At 47.9% G+C, this 17,492-nt stretch overlaps 1 protein-coding gene across 1 annotated transcript in view; it reads left to right on the top strand.

The window, feature by feature from the left end:
- Positions 1 to 2,250: 2,250 nt before the first annotated feature.
- Positions 2,251 to 17,492, top strand: part of ZMAT4 (zinc finger matrin-type 4) — a 325,358-nt gene continuing 310,116 nt past the window's right edge. The window contains exon 1 of the mRNA XM_036296611.1: positions 2,251 to 2,374. The gene's annotated coding sequence lies outside the window, so the exon portion shown is untranslated. The remainder of the gene's footprint in view (positions 2,375 to 17,492) is intronic.

Here is a 17,492-nt window from a genome sequence, read left to right as displayed (position 1 = left end):
AACTCTCAGAATTAAGCAGGTGATCTATGGGACACAAAGGGACCATCCTTCTCTCAAAGAGAATATTTCATGACCAGGCAGCTTAAAAGGCATGGGCATAAACAGCTGTTTGCAGCTCCCTTTCTCTCTCATCTTCAGAAGGTAAAACGTATATATAAGAACATGCTGTTTTAGACAAAGCATTTTAGAAAATCACTTGAAATGTTTTCCTTTTTCCCTTGACAACTGAACCTTTGATAGGTGCTCAAGAGCATCCTTACAATTCAGTTTATTTTTCTTCTACTTTTTTTTTTCCAGGGGGGACAAAGGCCCAAGTGTGAAGGCTGCTCTCCCTTGAAGTGGGAGAAATCTCATTGCTCAAATCACAAAAATCATGGTTTTTACACCATGACAAACATGACTGGCATAGTGTCAATTTTAAATGAACAGATAAGTTTAATTTTACCATTATACCTTTGTAAGAACTTCACCTAGACAGATGAATTAAATGGAAACACGTATTTTGCTACATCCCTTATTTCTAGTTTCTTGACTCCTAATATATGGTCACTTTCCATTTAGCCATGTTGATATTTGGAAAGCCATTATGGAAATGACTTGATTTTTTTGGAGTATATGCCTCACATATGAAATGTGCATCCACATGTCTTACTTCCTTCAGGTGCTTGAGAGAGAAGGGCGGCATTGAGGGAAGTGCTGCTTCATTTTCCAGAGAGAACAAGGCACCAGGAGCTTGGAGGGACTTCTGAGCTGCAGCAGTCACAGTGCTTAGTCCTGAATTTTTACCTCCTGGGCTCCAGGGTGGGCCTCTCCCTCCGCTGCCCAGCTGGCTGAGTATCACAGCAGAATGATAATTCCATGAGGCTCAGAGCCCTGCACACTTCATGCTTTGAATTGGGTTTTAGTAGTCAGCCCACTATTTGAGTGCTAGGTGCTGTTGGTGGAGTGATAAAGATATACAGAGCTTGCAATGCATTTAGGGAAGCCAGGTGTGTATGCAGGAAGCAGAAGCTCACTGGACAAGGCAGAGAGAACATGCCACTTGCTTACAAGGATGCAGACAGTGGTAAGAATTGCAGTTGTTCAAGGCCAGCGGGGAGGACCTGGGACTACAGCCCGGACTCAAGGATGTGCAGATCCCAGTAGGAGAAGGGTGAACAGTTAGTTTAATCTGACTTATCTGAAACTTGATATTTCAAGACTCCTTTGAAAGTCTCCTTTTAAATTCTTTTCTTTTTAATTAAAAAAGTTACCAAATAATGTCCCTCCTATATGGTGAAAAAATACATTAAGTGGGGGGGGGGGGATGTAAAAGCTTGTGTTTTATGATTCCTTGTTGAACAAGGAAAAGCATTTAGGCCGTCCCCACCCCGTGATGGGCTCCGTCCCCTCTGCTCCCTAGCTTTGGGTGCTGAAGCCTGGTCAGAGTAAGTGGAAATGAGGGTCCTAGCGGAATTATTCGCTCTGGAATGCCGTCTCTCTGGGCCTCCCAGTGAGAACAGTGAGGAATTCCAGACTTTCACTGGCTTTAAGGACAGGCTGAGACTGAACAGGCTGCACAGGGAAACTGTTTTCTCAGGCTGGGGGCTTAGGTGAAGCATGAGAGAAAGAACTGAAGGATGAACTCCAGGGACGGTGCATAATATGTCCCCCCAAATAATCTAAAATGACCTTCACATGCCCTCCAGGGTGGCCCCAGGAACAATACCCCTATATTCCTTCAGCTTTTACCTTGCTTTGCTTCCCAAAGCGTGCCTGACACAGGCGAAACCCCGCGTTGTACTGTATTTCTCTCTGCTCTCAGGAACACGCACTATTTGGGGGGAAAAATAAGGCCAGAAAATTGTTGCTATGGACTCTGTTTTGTGGAAGTTAAAATGCTAGAGCAAAAATCTGATTGCTTGATAGCTCCATCTCTCTCTCCCTCACTCCATCCCCTCCTCTCTCCACCCCTTCCCGAGCTCTCCCTCTCCCCCACCCCCCACTTTTCTACTCTGCCCTCCTCCGTCCCCTGGGCTCCCAGTCCTGCCTCCGCACCGGGCCGGAGGAAAGCCTTACAGGTTGTCAATGAAACATAGAATTATTCCCTTTGATGGCTTAGATAATAGTAGGAGCCAAAGCCATGAGTGAGGTCGGTGGAAACCAATGCAGTCCTGCCCGGGACCGGAGAGCCAATCGCAAGAGCAGGGGGCGGGGCGTCGGCGCCAGCAGATAATTGCTAAGTGCATCGCTAGCACAGTTGGTCGGAGCTGCTGAAAGGTCTGGTCGCAGAGGCAGGAACGCGTAATCCTCAGCGTGCTCCATCCCGGCAGCATCCTTCCAGGCTCGGCAGGGCAGCGAGCCTCTGGGCACCAGCCCCTGCTCCGCGGAAAAGGTACTCCTGCCTGCGTCCCTGTCCCCCGGGTGCTGCTCCTGCGCTGCCATGCTCAGTGCTCGCAGGGTAGCCTCTGTATTGGGAATGCAGAAAGAAAAGTTTAGGCGAGGAGATGTGGCAAAGGTGGGAAACCACCGCCTTTTGTCGGGGAGGAAGACAAGCTGACAATTTGGAAAACTTCTGTGCCGTCTGGAACTGGGTGTGTTTACTACTCTCAATTAGCTGCGCTCACGTCTGGGGAAATAGCTCTGGCGTTGGGCTAGGGCGCCTGCAGGGCTGGGTGTAGAGTAGACTCAGGTTAGTTGGGTGAAGGGAGTTGGACCTCGGGATGTAAGGCTTCCTGGTGGACCCATCCCTGGGAGGCTGGTTCGGAGAAACGTGATTGGTTGGCTGGGTTTTCCGCCAGGGGGTCAGCCCCCTTTCCATTACCTTCACCTGCCTTCTCTCAACTATGGTGACCTTCAACCTGAGTCCTGGAACTGCTGTCTCCTTCCTACCTCTTCCCCCTGGCCCGCTCTGTCTCCGTGGATTTTATTTGGGGGAAGGAGACACTTCCCGGGGTGTGGGTGTCCTGTTTGACCTGGTGGGTGTCTGTGTGTCACGCAACTTGGTGAGAAACCAATAAAGCAATTGTCAGAGGAAAGAAATTACTTAATTGATTAGCTCACGAAAACTCTGGAAGACTTTCCAGGCTCGGTGTGTATCGAAATGAAGGGGATAGAACTAAATTTCACCTGCGTTTCCACCCTCATGGGAGAAGGGCTATTCAGGGCTAAGCCTGCCAGCAGATCTGGGAGGTGGAGGCTCCTGGGGCTGGCTCCATTCAGGTGTGCAGGTACTGTGGTACCTTTGTGGCCCAGGAGTTGCTGGAGCCACCAACCACACTGCTTCTGAAGACTGCTCTTTGAGTAGCAAAGCTCATCATGGCAGCCGCTGGTGCAGCCTTGTGGCACCTAGTGCATTCTAATGGTGGGACCACCAGACCTCACTTGCGCTCAGACCCCCTTTTAGACCTGGGAAAACTCCGTCCCTGGAGCATCGGAGCTTCTGCCAATAGGAGGTTGTAGGTAGGTGGCTTCCTAGGAAGCCAGGGGGAGAAGGTGAGGTGCTTGGTCTTGAATGAACTTCCTATCTGAAAGCCCCAATCAGTTCCCCAGGTGTGTCCTCTGACCTGCTGGGGACCCTGAGGCTCCCAGTCTGGGGTCAGTCTTCCAGGTCCCTGAGGCTTTGGGGAATGCAGGTAAATTGTCTGACTCTGATTTCTCTCCTAGACCCGAAGCTGGGGAACTGGATCCCCAGTCCTGGCAGGAAGTGAACTTTCTGGGAGGGAGCCTCCAGCAACACCTTTTCCCTGTGACACCCTTCCCGCTGCAGGGGTGATGGCCTCCACTCTGGCGCCATGATTCACTTTCACTTTTTAATTCGTATTTTCTTTAACCTCTACAACAGGTTTTCCGCCACCTCCTTTAGGCAGCTATTTTGGGTGGGAGTTGTTATTGTCAAAGCTCTTCCCACAATGATTAAAAAAAAACAGCTGCCTTTTTTTTTTTTTTTTTTTTTTTTTTTTTTTTTTTTTTTCTGGGCAAGATACAGTCAGCTCTCTTTTCTGCACATGGTGCCTGACAGTCAACAAAACAAACTCGCAGTCCCACAAATTATAACGCCGTTGTGTTCAGTGGCCTGGAGTGGACGCTGGACCTTGATGGGCTGCCGGTGATAATTGGCCCCAATCCTCCTCCTCTGTGGTCTGTGGCGGGCAGGTGACTCCCAGAGAGCCCAGGAGAGGCAGCACCCGGCAGGTGGAAGATTTTGAAAGGGGCCACCTTGGTTTTCATGAAGACAGTGACAAAACTAGGAAATACTTTTGAGTTTGAGGGGTGTCTAGAAGAAGGAACAGGTAACAAAATTGGGGTCCCTTTCATTGAGGCTGATCTGCTTGGTTTCCTTCATGATAGAGTACATGAAAAGTAGGGTTTTTAAAGCAGCTTCTGAATGGTGACTCATGCAGAGAGAGGAAAAGGCAGGCTGGGGGCAGGGAGCAGAGGCACAAGTGGGACACACTGGAGCGCTTGCCTCGCCTCCCTCTCCTTCCCCCTCATTTCTCTTCCCTTTAGTTCCCCATTTGGATCAGAGATCATTAAAATAACAACTTCAGACTAAAAAAAGCATCATAGGAACTGGAGAATAATTGACAAAACGCAAAATACCATCATTGTAACTTCACCTTGGGTGTCAGGGCATGACACCTAGATCCAGCCCCTCTGCCATGATCCCATTTGGAGAATTTAATTGCTGGTGTGGGTGTTAGGCTGGCCAGTTGTTGTGAAGTAGGCACCTGCTTGTGTATGGAGAGCTTGGTTAGTGCTCAGGAAGTTAAATTTGTTAGTTGTTATTTCATCAAACATGGTCGCTTTAGCCAGGACCCTGGATAGGTGTCCTCCATTGATCTAGTATCTTCTCCCCCCAGTTGGCCAACTAGGATTTCTCTCGTTTAACCACTGTGCTGTGAAGGGGTCACTTCTTTCTGTTTTCTCAAGCCCTGGGTGACTTACCAGGCTAGTGAAAGTCCCTTCCTTACATTTCTGTTCCTCCATCCCGCCTCCTTCCTGTCATCCCCTTTCATCATAAACACATCAGTAAATAATCTCTTTGCCAACCTGCTTTGATCTTGTCATTTTGTGCTGATTTTGCTGTTAAAGAAAACTGTCCCCTGAAATAGGATTGGAAACATAGTAGATTTTTTTTTTTATCAGAATAAAGCCATTTAGATTTCTATTTTAAAATTTAATTTTGTGGTTTGGGAGAAATCAAATAAGCACGTTTACTGTGTTAGGTGTTTTTGTAAATGCTGTCGACATGCCTCCTTTTGCTTTGGTGAATGTGTGAACTCCCGGGTTATTCTGTGGAAGGGGGTGTCTGTCTGGAGGTTGGAAACCGCCTGGAGCACCCCTGAGAGGTGATGAGGCTGGAGCATGAGGTTTTGGTTTATGCAAGAGAGGGCTCTGAAATGTATTCACCACACTGCTATTTCCCCCCTTCATTCTTCACTTAGGAAAATCATTAGGAAATAGTTCCCCAGATTCACTTTTCCTTATACCTTTCTCCCTCCCCATTTGGGAGCTATTGAAGCAGGTACCTGAATAATCGTGTTTAATCACAAATACACGGTGTCCCCCAAAATGTCTATACACTTTGAATTATTAATTCCAATGAGTTAAATCTGAAAAGAAATAAACATCAATTGAACAACCAGCAGTTAAAGTCTGTATACATTTTGGGGGGACACCCTGGATATCTTCCTTTCTTCATTCCCTTCTGGCTCTTCCTTCCTGTCACTTAAGGGCACCCTAGTGGGTGAGATTCCATTTAGAGCCTGCTCACCTGACATCTGAAACGGTTAACCAGGGGACTCCGGAATTCTGGGAGGCACATTGGGCCGGCCCTGTGGGAGCAATGAGGTAATCCCTTCTCCACGTTCTTGGTTCTACGCAGACCTCACAGAGCACCTGGGGTGGTGCAGCTCCCTCCATGAGACATGAGACGGGTAGGGCAGGTGTTTCCAAGAACAGGCCTATAGGGTGCAAGGGATTCCCACAGGGCAAAGCCTTCCTGGCTCCTTTGTCCTGCCTACCCTCAGCCCCCATGCATAGGGCTGACCTTGAAAACGTTAGCAAGTCTGTCGTTTCCCCAGTTTGTCATTTCCCCAGTTTCTTTGTCCTTTATTCTCATCTCACCCCTAAATCTCTCTATCAAGAGTTGGAAAGAATCAAATCTACTTATTCATACTAAGGTGTCAACAGTTAGCAGTGCTGCCACTAGCAGAGGTATTTGGGTTCTTGATGGAAGTCAAAGCTGTTCATGGTGGAGTTTCACATCTGCTGGCGGATTGGAAAGACAGAGTTTGGATAGGGAGTGTCTGAGCAATTGTGGCCCTTTGCTTTTCAGTTTCGGCGAATCCAGCTCTTTCCCACGTCAAGGACACACTGCAGCCACGCAGGGCACTGTGATGGCAATATTTGGAGTCCAGCCCCTGGAGCATGGTCCCTCAGACTTGACCTTGGTGGCTGCACTTTCTTGCTCTGCCTTTCAGTTCCCACATGGAAAGCAAGGGGCTTGGACTAGTTGAGCCCTTTCTGCTTTGTCCGACCTTCTGCCTGGATTTTGTCACCCGAGTCCTATATCCTGCTGGGATGCTACAGCTTCAGAAGGACTTGGAGCTTGCTGAGCATCCTCCAAGGTGGGCCACAGAGCTAGATTCCATGAAGGCAGGTTGAAGGAATGGTGGATGTGAGACCGGGAGAAAAACAGGCTGAGGGGTGATGTAATAACTGATTTTGGTTTCGGAGGGGATGTTATATGGAGGATGGCGACCAGCTGTTCTCCATCTCCAGTAAGGATTGAACGAGTGAAAATAGACAGAAATTGCAGCAGATGGACTTAGATTAGGTATGAGGAAGAATTTTCCATCAGCAGGAGTTGTTAAAAAGGGAAGCTTGGGGAGTCTCTGTGATGATCTTTAGGAAATGGAGATTAAGCTGGAGGAGGCAGCAGAGGGCTGTGGGGAGGCCAGAGGCAGGGGCTGTCTAATCTAGGGATCCTCCACCCCTCCTGGCAAGGGTCCTTTTTAATTTCTCTGAAACCTCACCTTCGCTCTTGGGCTGTCAAAGTGGCTGAGCATCACAGTCCCTGGGACAAGTGGGGAAGGGGTACAGCCACCTGCACTGCCCTCCTGGGTGCTTCCCTGACCGGCAGGCCCTGCCTAGAGCTTGAGGATCTCTCCTCAGGTCTACTCTTTCATTTCCAGACGTGGCAACAGAGAGGTAACAGTCCTTGGCATCATCACACAGTTACCCGATGGCAGAGCTGGGACCAGAATCAAGGTCCTCCATCTCCCAAGTCAGTGTTATTTGTTTTGTAGCTCACTTTTTTTTCTTGTTTCCAAATGGAATAGACGGGTTGCTTTTTCTGGGCTCCTAATTTTTCTCTAACCAAATGGCAGAGACAGGGACACCTGCAGCTAAGCAGTATTTATTGAGTGCTCATTACTAACACCGCGCACTCAACTCCAGCTTCCCTGATTCATACAGTAAACTCTTGAGTCCCCAGTCAGTGGCTGGGAAGGGGCTGATGCAGGGCCAGGGGCGGCCGAATGCAGGCCAAAAACTGGAGCCGAAAGGAAGGGATGGGGTACAGCTGGGAGATGTGAATAAAATCAAACCTTGTTTAAGCTGAATCTCACAAAGGTAAGAGACTCGTCATGGGATACATTAAAGAGGTGCACAGCACGCACAGGCTCCGGATAAGATGCTTCGCCAGTCACCTTTACAAAACAAAACAGAATTTTCAATTTCATGCAGATTCTCATTTCTGAGAGCAGCTTCTCCAATGTGGGGCTGAAATTCTATATTTCTTCCGGCCAGACTTGATTTATTTCTGGGCGCACACATCTCCTGGGTGTGCTTGGAGCCCCATGGATGGAGTGTTAGGGGAGCCCATGGAGGCGGCAGCACGGCATGGGTTAGCTCAGGGCCAGGGGCTGCTCATGGTGTGGAAGGGAGTGGAGTGCTGCCATCCAGCCAGTGGCCTCAGATGAAAGCCAGGCCCCCCACTCAGGAGAATGGGGCAGAGGCTGTGGAGGGCTTTGCCTGGCGGTGGTTTGAGCCACACAGAAATCAAGATGAATGGATGAGATGGGCCCCACAAAATGAATGCGTAATTAGTAAGCTCATGTGTGTAGTCACTGAGAAGGAGGAAGAAAACACAGAGGTTTATGCTGGGCTAGTTAGGGGTCAGCAGGGAGTGCCCAGGTGGAGGGCAGAGCTTGCCACTCCTGCAGCCTGCTGGCATGCCTTTGTGCTACAAGGGCATCCTGAGCTGTTTGTTGTGCCCAGCACCGAGGCAGGCACTAGGGCAGTGATGGCGAACCTTTTGAGCTCGGCGTGTCAGCATTTTGAAAAACCCTAACTTAACTCTGGTGCCGTGTCACATATAGAAATTTTTTTTTAATATTTGCAACCATAGTAAAACAAGGACTTATATTTTTGATATTTATTTTATATATTTAAATGCCATTTAACAAAGAAAAATCAACCAAAAAACTGAGTTCGCATGTCACCTCTGACACGCGTATCATAGGTTCGCCATCACTGCACTTGTCTGTCAGCCAAGGTAGGTGTGATCTTTCTCCTGCAGGAACTAGCTCCAGAGGCATCCAAGTGCAGTGTCTGTCCAAGGACTGGCTGAGTTAAAAGAGGAAAGGACACAGTGGGCACCAGGGGCTGGGTGGCCTAGGATGTGAGACAGGCTTGAAGGATGGAGAGAATAGCATGAGAAAGGACAGGAAACCAAGGGACTGGGGAGCCTGCCAGTGGAAGATGAAGGACCTCATGAACCACAGAAATATGTCTGATGGGCTGGCCAGCCCAGGGTGCCCCCACTGTGTCCTTTCCATTCAGAATGACATTCAGTGGACTTCACACTTCTGCCCTCAATCTTGGCACACAGACTGCACTAGAATGCAGTAAGGTGTGGTAGCATGAGAGTAGTATGTCCTGGTTGCAGGGTATACATGGTGACACTTACTTGGCATGGTCAGAGGAGGCCTCCTGGAGAGAGGAACATCTGAGGGACTTGAAAAATAAATAGAATCCCATCAGGAGCATGGGAGAGGGGTGGAAAGGAGGGCAGCCACATTTACAAGACTCAGAAGCATGAAACAGCGCAGCATGTCAGAGCACGATGAGTAATCCTTGGGTTGCTGTGTCTAAGAACCTGAGCAGTGCTTTGGGGGTGGGGAGGGAAGAGGTGTTGAGGGACCAGTTGGCCAAACTGAGGAGCATAAGGGTTTTAGGCAGAAAGAGATACAGTCACATTTGCATTTAGGAAGAAAAGGAGAGTGGAGGTGAGGTTTGGGAGGGGCAAGCCTGGGATGGAGAGGCGGATGCTGAAGTACTTTGCTGCTGTCCAGGTGAGAAGTGATGAGGGCCTGGAGGAAGACAGTGATTTTGGAAGGAGAGGAGGGGACAGCATCAAAGGGTGATACTCTGACTTCATAAGTTACACTAGATTAAGCAAAAATGAAGAGACATTTTCATTCCCTGGAGGAGAAGCTGACAGGTGAAGAAGTTCTCACTGTTCGGTGAAAGATGGAGCAGTGCCCCCCACCCCCAAGACAGCACGAGAGCAAATGGGTTTAAGAGACAGGAAAAGGGTGTGCATGAGACATGAGCATCAATGCCTTGTGGAGGGGCCTGTTACACAAGGGGGCAGGGTCATCAAAGCAGGCTGAGCACTATTCTCTTGTTCATCAAATATTTAAGCAATCAGTCTGTCCCCTAATAGGTAAGTGGGTAAAAACAGAGAACTGAAACAGAAATGCCCAGAAAAATATGCAACAGTATCCAACTTCACTAATAATTAAAATATAAATGCAAAAAACAAGATATCATTATCCATCTACCAGATTACCAAAATTGAAAATGATAATATCCTGTGTCGTTAAGAGTGCTGAAAAAAAAAAATGGACATTTTTACCCTTAGCTGGTGGGAGGATAATTTGCAAATATGGGAGACGTGTCTCAAAAATACAGCCTTTGAACCACTAAGCAATTGCTCTTCTAGGAATTTATCCTCAGGAAATGATCAGAGATGTGCAAAATAGCTCTGATCCAGGATACTCCTTTCAGCATTATGCATCATAACAAAACATTGTGTGGAGGGATTAATTAAATTTAATGTAGCTCATCTGTAAAATGGAAATCAAGGAAGCTATTAAAATTACATTGAATAATATATAAGAATATGGGAAACTGCTAACAATATATATTAAGTAGATAAAGGTTTAAAAGTAAATAGGGTATGCGTGCAATTTTGTAAAAAAAATAGATGTATACAGTCATGAAAAATAGAATGGAATACAGTATATCAAGTGATAACAGTGGCTATCTCTGGGTTTTAAGAAACAAGAGATTTTTTATTTTGTTAAACTATTTCTCCAATTTCCTGCAGTAAATGTATTATTTTACAAATCAGAAAAAAAAAAATGCTCTTCAAATCAGTTACTCGAGCTACAAATGTTTAAGCAGTGAGTCTGCATGTAGCAATGTGCCAGGCACTACATTGCTCACCGTAGGGCATTCCGGGCAGGGCGTCCTCAATGTTTGGTGAGATAGAGCAATGCGCGCAGGAAATGCAGAGGAGCTACCCGGCAGCGGTGAGGGCTGTGTCTGTTTCAGGTGTTGGGGCGGCAGGATCTCTGCGTAGGGAATGATGACCAGCGGCGGCTGCATTCTTGTTCCTTCCCCCCCACCTCATCCCCAGGCCCTGTCACCTACCTGCACCTGGTCAGACCTATCTTAGCATTTCAGGTGGTGTGTTTGCACACATCACATACATTTGCTAATTTCACAAGTGGGGAAGTTAGGCTCAGAGAAGCTCTGACTTGGCTAAGGTCACAAAGCTAGTGCGAGGCGGAGCGAGGTGACAGGGAACTTTGGTGTCCGAGCCTGCGCCCTTTCCAGAGTGGACTGGTCAGCAGGGCTCCGCCTGCCGCCGAGGACGGCTGGGCTGGCAGACTTCCACCAGGAGGGTGTGGGGCCACCCGCCCCTCTTTCCCAGAAGCCAGGCCTTCTGCTTAATTCGCTTAGTAATTAAGACAAATGAAGGCACTGACAGCTATCACATTTAGAGGAGCGACTTTGGGTGCCGAAGGCTCTCCAGAGGCGACCTCAGGGTTCTGCCTCCTGACCAAGTGTGTCATTTATTGTCGCCTTTCCGCAATGTATTTGCTTCCCGTTGTGGTTTTCCTTGTTGCATAAACTCCAGGCAGCCTGAGAGTCCTGCTCTCCATGAAAGTCACAGCTGGCTGGTTCCATAATGTGCGCCTGGGCCACGCGGGGGCTCTGGGGTGCCTTCCCACGGCAGTGCAGGTGGCAGCTCTGATGGGCACGTCCTTGGGGCTTTCACAGGCTTAATTGGGAAAAGTGGATGGGCCAGCGTTGTGAGCCGAGTGGCTGATTTGCTGCTCTATTTATTTTAATAATAACGCATGTTGGTGTTTTTTTTTTTTTTTTTGGTTTTTTTTTTTTTTTTGTATCCACAAACCTCGGAGGTGGGTAGAGAAGCTATTATCCTTATTTTGCAAAGGAGGACATTGACACTTGGAAAGTAAAGCCACTCACCTCAGTCTGTACAGGCAGTCGGCAGAAGAACTATCATGGAATGAGCCGGATTTCCTGCCTGCAAATGCTGCCCAAGCTCATACTCAGCAAGGGCTTCTTGCTGACTTATGGGGTGTCCTGGGTGAAGGAGGGGTGGGGCCTAGCCCCCTGGCGGCCTTGGCAGGTACTTGCCAAGTAGCACACCCTAGATGACCTCCAGTACAAAGGTGAATGCAGCTGCGTCCCAGCATGAGGCTCAGGTAAGTGCTGAGAACTGTGGAAGTCCATGAGGTGCGAGTGGTCTCAGAAGACTCATGGTGGCAACGGGTCCTGAGTCCCAAGCACTGAAGAATGAGGGCGATTTGGGTGGAAGGAGGCTATCCTTGATGTGAGCGGCGGTTTGAACCCGAGGGCCAGCATGGCATCCCAGCGGGAGCTGAGGGGCCTTTGGCTCAGTCAGGGGGAAGATAGGGAGAGATGCCTTGGGTGTCCCTTCCTTCAGGCTTTACTTCCCTTAGTAAGCAAGGGACAATGTGGCTGTGAAGGAGCGAGGGGTGGGGGAGGAGGAGATGGGTTGCAGGTTCTCATATGGATTCTCTCTCGAGCCCCTTGTGGTTTTGTTTCTGCTGCTGATGAAGTTGCCCTTTAGAGCCCAGGAAGAGAGACAGGAGGGTTGGGGTGGTTCGTCTTCTGCCAGCCCTCCCCTGCCTGCCTGGAACTTCAGATTTTCAGAATGAGAAAGTTATGAGACAAAAAGGAAAAGAAAAAAAAATGGGAGTAGAATGGGGAGCAGGTGAGGAACTCAAGAGGGATGTTTGGAAATGAAGTAGCAATTTACAGTACATGGAAAAACTTAAGTGGAACCTCTTTATCAACTACAGACTTTTAAATATGTTAAGAACCAAATAAGAAAGGAAATAAACAGACTAATCTTTAAGATTTTTAAACATTTGGTCATCACCCTTATATTACAGAGAGGAAACGGAGGCACAAAGAATTTAAAGCTCATCAGGGTGACACTGCTGGTAGGTGTCAGATTCCACACCTGGCTTGTTGTCTGCTCTGCCCCCCCCCCCCCCCCACTCCTTCTGGTCCAAGCTGGGTGACGGGTGGGGTCGGGGTAGCGGGGGAGGAGAGAATGAGGCTCCATCCTCCTGCGAGCAGCCTCCCTCCAGTGTCCTTTCTGCCCCCTCCTAACTCCCAGGAGTCTCTGCAGGGAGATTCGAGGAGCTGCTGATAAGCAGTCCCCTTGTCACTTGTCCATTCTTTGGGGCAGGTCAGTGAAGGATACTGCTGGCTCCAGGGCTGTGCGTGACGGCTTTGAGCCATGGCCTTCTCTTTGGTTTCTTCATGATGGAAATGATGTGCTTCTCTTCCCCATCCTTCAGTTTCTCTTACAGAAACATGAGCTTCCGAAATTTTATGTGTTCATTTCCTCATTGCTCAAAAGGTTGAGACCTGACAAACACAGTTCTAAAGTTTTAGTATTCGGAAGTGGACCAAAATGAGCAGTTCCTGTCCTCTTAGAGCTTACGTTCTAGTGGGGGAAGACAGATGGCAAACAAATAAGTAAATATGTGGGAGGGCCGATATGTGAAATGTGGAAACCAAAGCAGAGCCAGAGGATGGGGAGCATGTGTGGAGAGGCCGTGTCCAGGAGGGCCTCAGTCATGAAGTAACGGGCCGAGACTGAGGGCAGTGGGGTGGTCCATGTGGATGTTTGGGGGAAGAGCAGTCCATCCAGGCCAGCAGAGGCCCTGAACCTAGAGACGCTTGAGGTTTCAGGTGTAGCAATGAGGCCAGGGTGAGCTCCCTCCAACCATGGGGAAGTTTTGAGCAAAGGAGTAACATAGTCTCTTATTCAACCAGATCACTCTGGCTGCCACATGTGTTGAGAGCTGTAGGAGGGCCGCCTAGAGACAGGAGGCCAGCCAGGAGACAGTGATCCTGGCAGGAGAGGGCGGTGGGTTGGGTTAGGGTGGTATCAGTGGAAGGGTGTGGAGTGGTCAGATTCTGGGGATACTTTGAAGGTGGGACCAGCAAGATTTGCTGTGGGGTTTGAGAGAAAAAGAGGGTTCAAGGATGATTTCCCAGGTTTTTGGCATGAGATGGAAATGTTTGTGGAAGAAGCACTGGGGAAAAATAAGACATGAGGAATTTGTTTTGAGAGAGGTTAGACATCTAAATGAAATGCACTCTAGTCAGTGGTGTTATGGGTCTGGATTTCAGAGAAGAGGTCTGTACTAGAGGACAATCTTGGAAGTTGTGAGTGTATTGATAATATTTAAAGTATGGGACCAGATGAAATCACCTGGAGAGTGGGTGCAGATAGACAATATGTATAAAGATTGAGTTCTGGGAACTCCAATATTTGTAGATCAAGGATAGGATTGACAAACTTTTTCTTAAAGGGCCAGGTAGTAAATATTTTAGAGTTTGTGAGCCATACGGTCTTTGCTGCAACCCTCAAATCTACTCAAATGGTACAAAAGCAGCCCTAAATAACATATAAATGAATGAGTGTTGCTGTGTTCAGCAAAACTTTATTTATATAAACAGGCACTTGGCTCCTGGGCCATGTTTACTGACCTTGAGTCTAGGACATGAAAATGGACCAGCAAAGGAGATGGAGAAGGAGTAACCCATGAGATAAGAGATGAAGCAAGAGAGAATTTCCTCAGAAACTAAGTGAAGTAATTTTCAAGAAGAAGGGAGTGATCAGCTGGATCAGATACTGCTAATGTTTGAAGTAAGATGAGAACTGAGAATTGAATGTTAGCAACATTAAGGCCATTGTGAGCTGATAAGAGCACTTTGGATGAGTGGGCGGTGAGAGCCTGTTGGAGCGAGTTGGAAGAGCGGCATTGGTAACAGCTCGGCATTGGTTACAGCTCAAGTAAACAAGTTTATGGTGAAGTGTGGTTGTAAAGGGGTGCAAAGAAATGAAAAGTTAACAGGGGCATATTGAGTCAAAGCAAGTATTTCTTCCTTAAAATGGGGAAATCACAGGATGCTTATGTACTGATGGAAATGGTCCAGTCAGGAGAGCACAAAGGTGATGTTGCAGTAGGAGGTGAGCACTGCTGGAGAGAGGCCTTGAGGGAAGGAAGATATTAGGACCCAGTGAGGAGGGGTAGGCATGGCTTTAGCTGGTGGTGGGGACAGCCAAGGGAGGGAAGAGCAGGTGGGTGGTTGGGTGTGGTGGGATGGGTGGGGGTCTGAGTGTGGACTCTTTCCTTTTGCTGCATTTTCTCAGTGACTAGGAAGTAAGACCAAGATTTCTGAAAGTGGAGGAGAATAACCTTGGCCCCTGGGCTGTGGGAATAGGAGCCCCCTGAGTATTGGAGGAGAGGGATGGGAGACAATGATGGAGAGAGGTCAGTTTTTAAATCAAAATGAGAAGTTTTTATATATATATAAAATAGTTTCAGGTGTACAACATAATGATTCAATATATGTATATATTATGAAATGATTACCACAGTGAGTTTAGTTGCCATCTATCACACACAGTTACAAATTTTTTTTGTATAATTATATTTTGAGGAAACTGAATCACTTGCCTGGAATTACTGACAATCCACCTTAGAATTAAGACAGAGGGTGAGGGGTGAGAGCCCATTGATCTGGGGTTAGGGGGACTTAGGGCTGCTCACTGCACTTTTGTCCTCTCCTTCTAAGGCCTTTTTTTGAAACTTCTTGTGTTTTTTTTCTTTTAATTTAAAAATATATTTTATTGATTTTTTACAGAGAGGAAGGGAGAGGGATAGAGAGCTAGAAACATTGATGAGAGAGAAACATCGATCAGCTGCCTCCTACACACCCCCCACTGGGGATGTGCCCGCAACCAAGGTACATGCCCTTGACTGGAATCGAACCTGGGACCTTTCAGTCCGCAGGCCGACGCTCTATCCACTGAGCCAAACCGGTCAGGACAAGAGACTTCTTGCTTTTTTGTTTTGTTGTTTTTTTTTTTGCATCTTCCTATGTGAAAGGGACTTCAGAAAGCATGGCAAGGTTTACATCAATGCACTGTCAGCCCAGCCCAGGAAGGGGTGGAACTTTGTACAGAGCTGGGTGTGACTAGACACAGGATTGGCCCTTGCAGCCATCAGTTTTTCCTGAGAGGAAACTCTTCATGGATTGCAAAGGGTCTAACATGCTGTTCTCACTTAGGGAACAAGGTAGTTGGTGGGAGTGATGAAGGCAATTAGGAGTTTGCGGTTCAGGGCTGATCAAGGAAGAAGGACTCACACATCTTTTCCCCAAATCTTATTCCTGGTGGTCTTTTTGAGATGAAATAAAGAAGATGAAAACACAGAGGTGTAGGGACCCAGAGTTCATCTCACACAAGGAACCTCTGCAGACCTGGCTCAGATAGTCTGTGTGGCTGCTCCAAACCTCAATTTCCTCAGTTCAAAATACCTAATGACCCGCCTCAGATTTGTTGGAGAGATTAAGTGCAGGGTTAGCTGTAAAGTATCCATTGTAGAACCTGTAATATTGCAAGTGCTCAAGGGTCTGTGGGAAGTAATACAAGGTGATGATGGGATGGGGGGGGCGGTTCTCTCTAATGATGGGCCAGGGTGGGCCAGGTAGTGGGCTAGGGTGAGGAGGAGCCAGGCCAGGGATTCCCTGCTGAGGGGATCCCAGAGTGATTAATAAAAAGGTCAGAATTCCTGTTTCCCAGATTTGGAGCTCAAGAGCTTCCTCCCAAAATATTGCTGGTCACAGTACCAGACAGGAACAGTGTAGCACTGCCAAATAGTGCAGCGCCTTCAAAAAATAAATCTGGGGAGGAATCTCTGAAAGCTGCAAGAACCATAATACTGAGAGAGATTTAAAGGGAACCAGACATCTCTGCAATGCTTAGAACAGCAGGAGCATAGATCTCTCATACTAATCAAGTGATTTGTGGGGAAATCCTATCCATCTCCCTAACCTGAGCTGAATCAAGCAGATGATCACTGCGAGTTGCAGAGTGAGCGCTGAAGCAGCGCGAGGCTGGTTTATGATCCTGCAGAACTTTCCTGCGGCATGAATTCCTGGGCAAGCAGGTGACTTCGAAGGAAAGAAACTCCCTGCCTCCCTTTCAGCTGTCAGTGCAGGGCTCTCTGCCTGCCCTTGGCAGAGCTTTCGGGGAGCTCATCCTTTGAGAGGATTCTGCCCGGGGGGGGGGGGGCACACACTTCCTTGGGCTTCTGCGGAGTGACTGTGATGGGTGGGTGCTGGCCTGGCCATGCACTTATCTGTGACGTTGTCCCAGGAGCTATCTAGTCAGGAGATACCCCTGTCTCTGTTTGGAGAGAACACAATGGACTTCTTGCTCTGCCTCCTACAAGGAAAGGAATGGATGATCCAAAAGAATGGCCCTTGTGAGAGCTGTGTTTTCATGTTGGTCTATGTTATCGGGCCCCATACAGTTGCTCCTAAGTACTGCTTCTTTGACCATGAATGGATATTCCCTAACCAAAGTTAAGTTAAGTTGCAGGGCATTTCGAGTAATCTCAAGAGAGCTTAGGTGGAGCCATTTAAACTCTTTGCAGTATAGCGGGGAGAAGCTGTGTCACTCGATGTGTGGGGAGATAGGCGGTTGTTTGGATTGGATTGAGGCAAGGAGGAGTTAGGGGGGTGATGTGTGAATCTTAGTACATGTGTGGACTGTCAAAACACCCAAAATGCTTAGGGCTGTTTTTCTACACAGAAAAATAAATTTACTACAGTTCAGAGAAAGATAAATACGACGGCTAAAAACACATGGAAAAATGTTTGCCCTAGCTGGTTTTGCTCAGTGGATAGAGCATCAGCTTGGGGACTGAAGGGTCCCGGGTTCGATTCCAGTCAAGGGTACATGCCCTGGTTGTAGGCTTGATCCCTAGTGGGGTGTGTGTGCAAGAGGCAGCCAATCAATAATTCTCTCTCATCATTGATGTTTTTATCTCTCTCTTCCTTTCTGAAAT

This window comes from Myotis myotis, unplaced genomic scaffold, assembly GCF_014108235.1.
Source record: "Myotis myotis isolate mMyoMyo1 unplaced genomic scaffold, mMyoMyo1.p scaffold_m19_p_3, whole genome shotgun sequence".
NCBI lineage: Eukaryota > Metazoa > Chordata > Mammalia > Chiroptera > Vespertilionidae > Myotis > Myotis myotis.
Note: the sequence above shows the minus strand (reverse complement) of the source record. Positions and strands in the feature narration are given on the sequence as shown.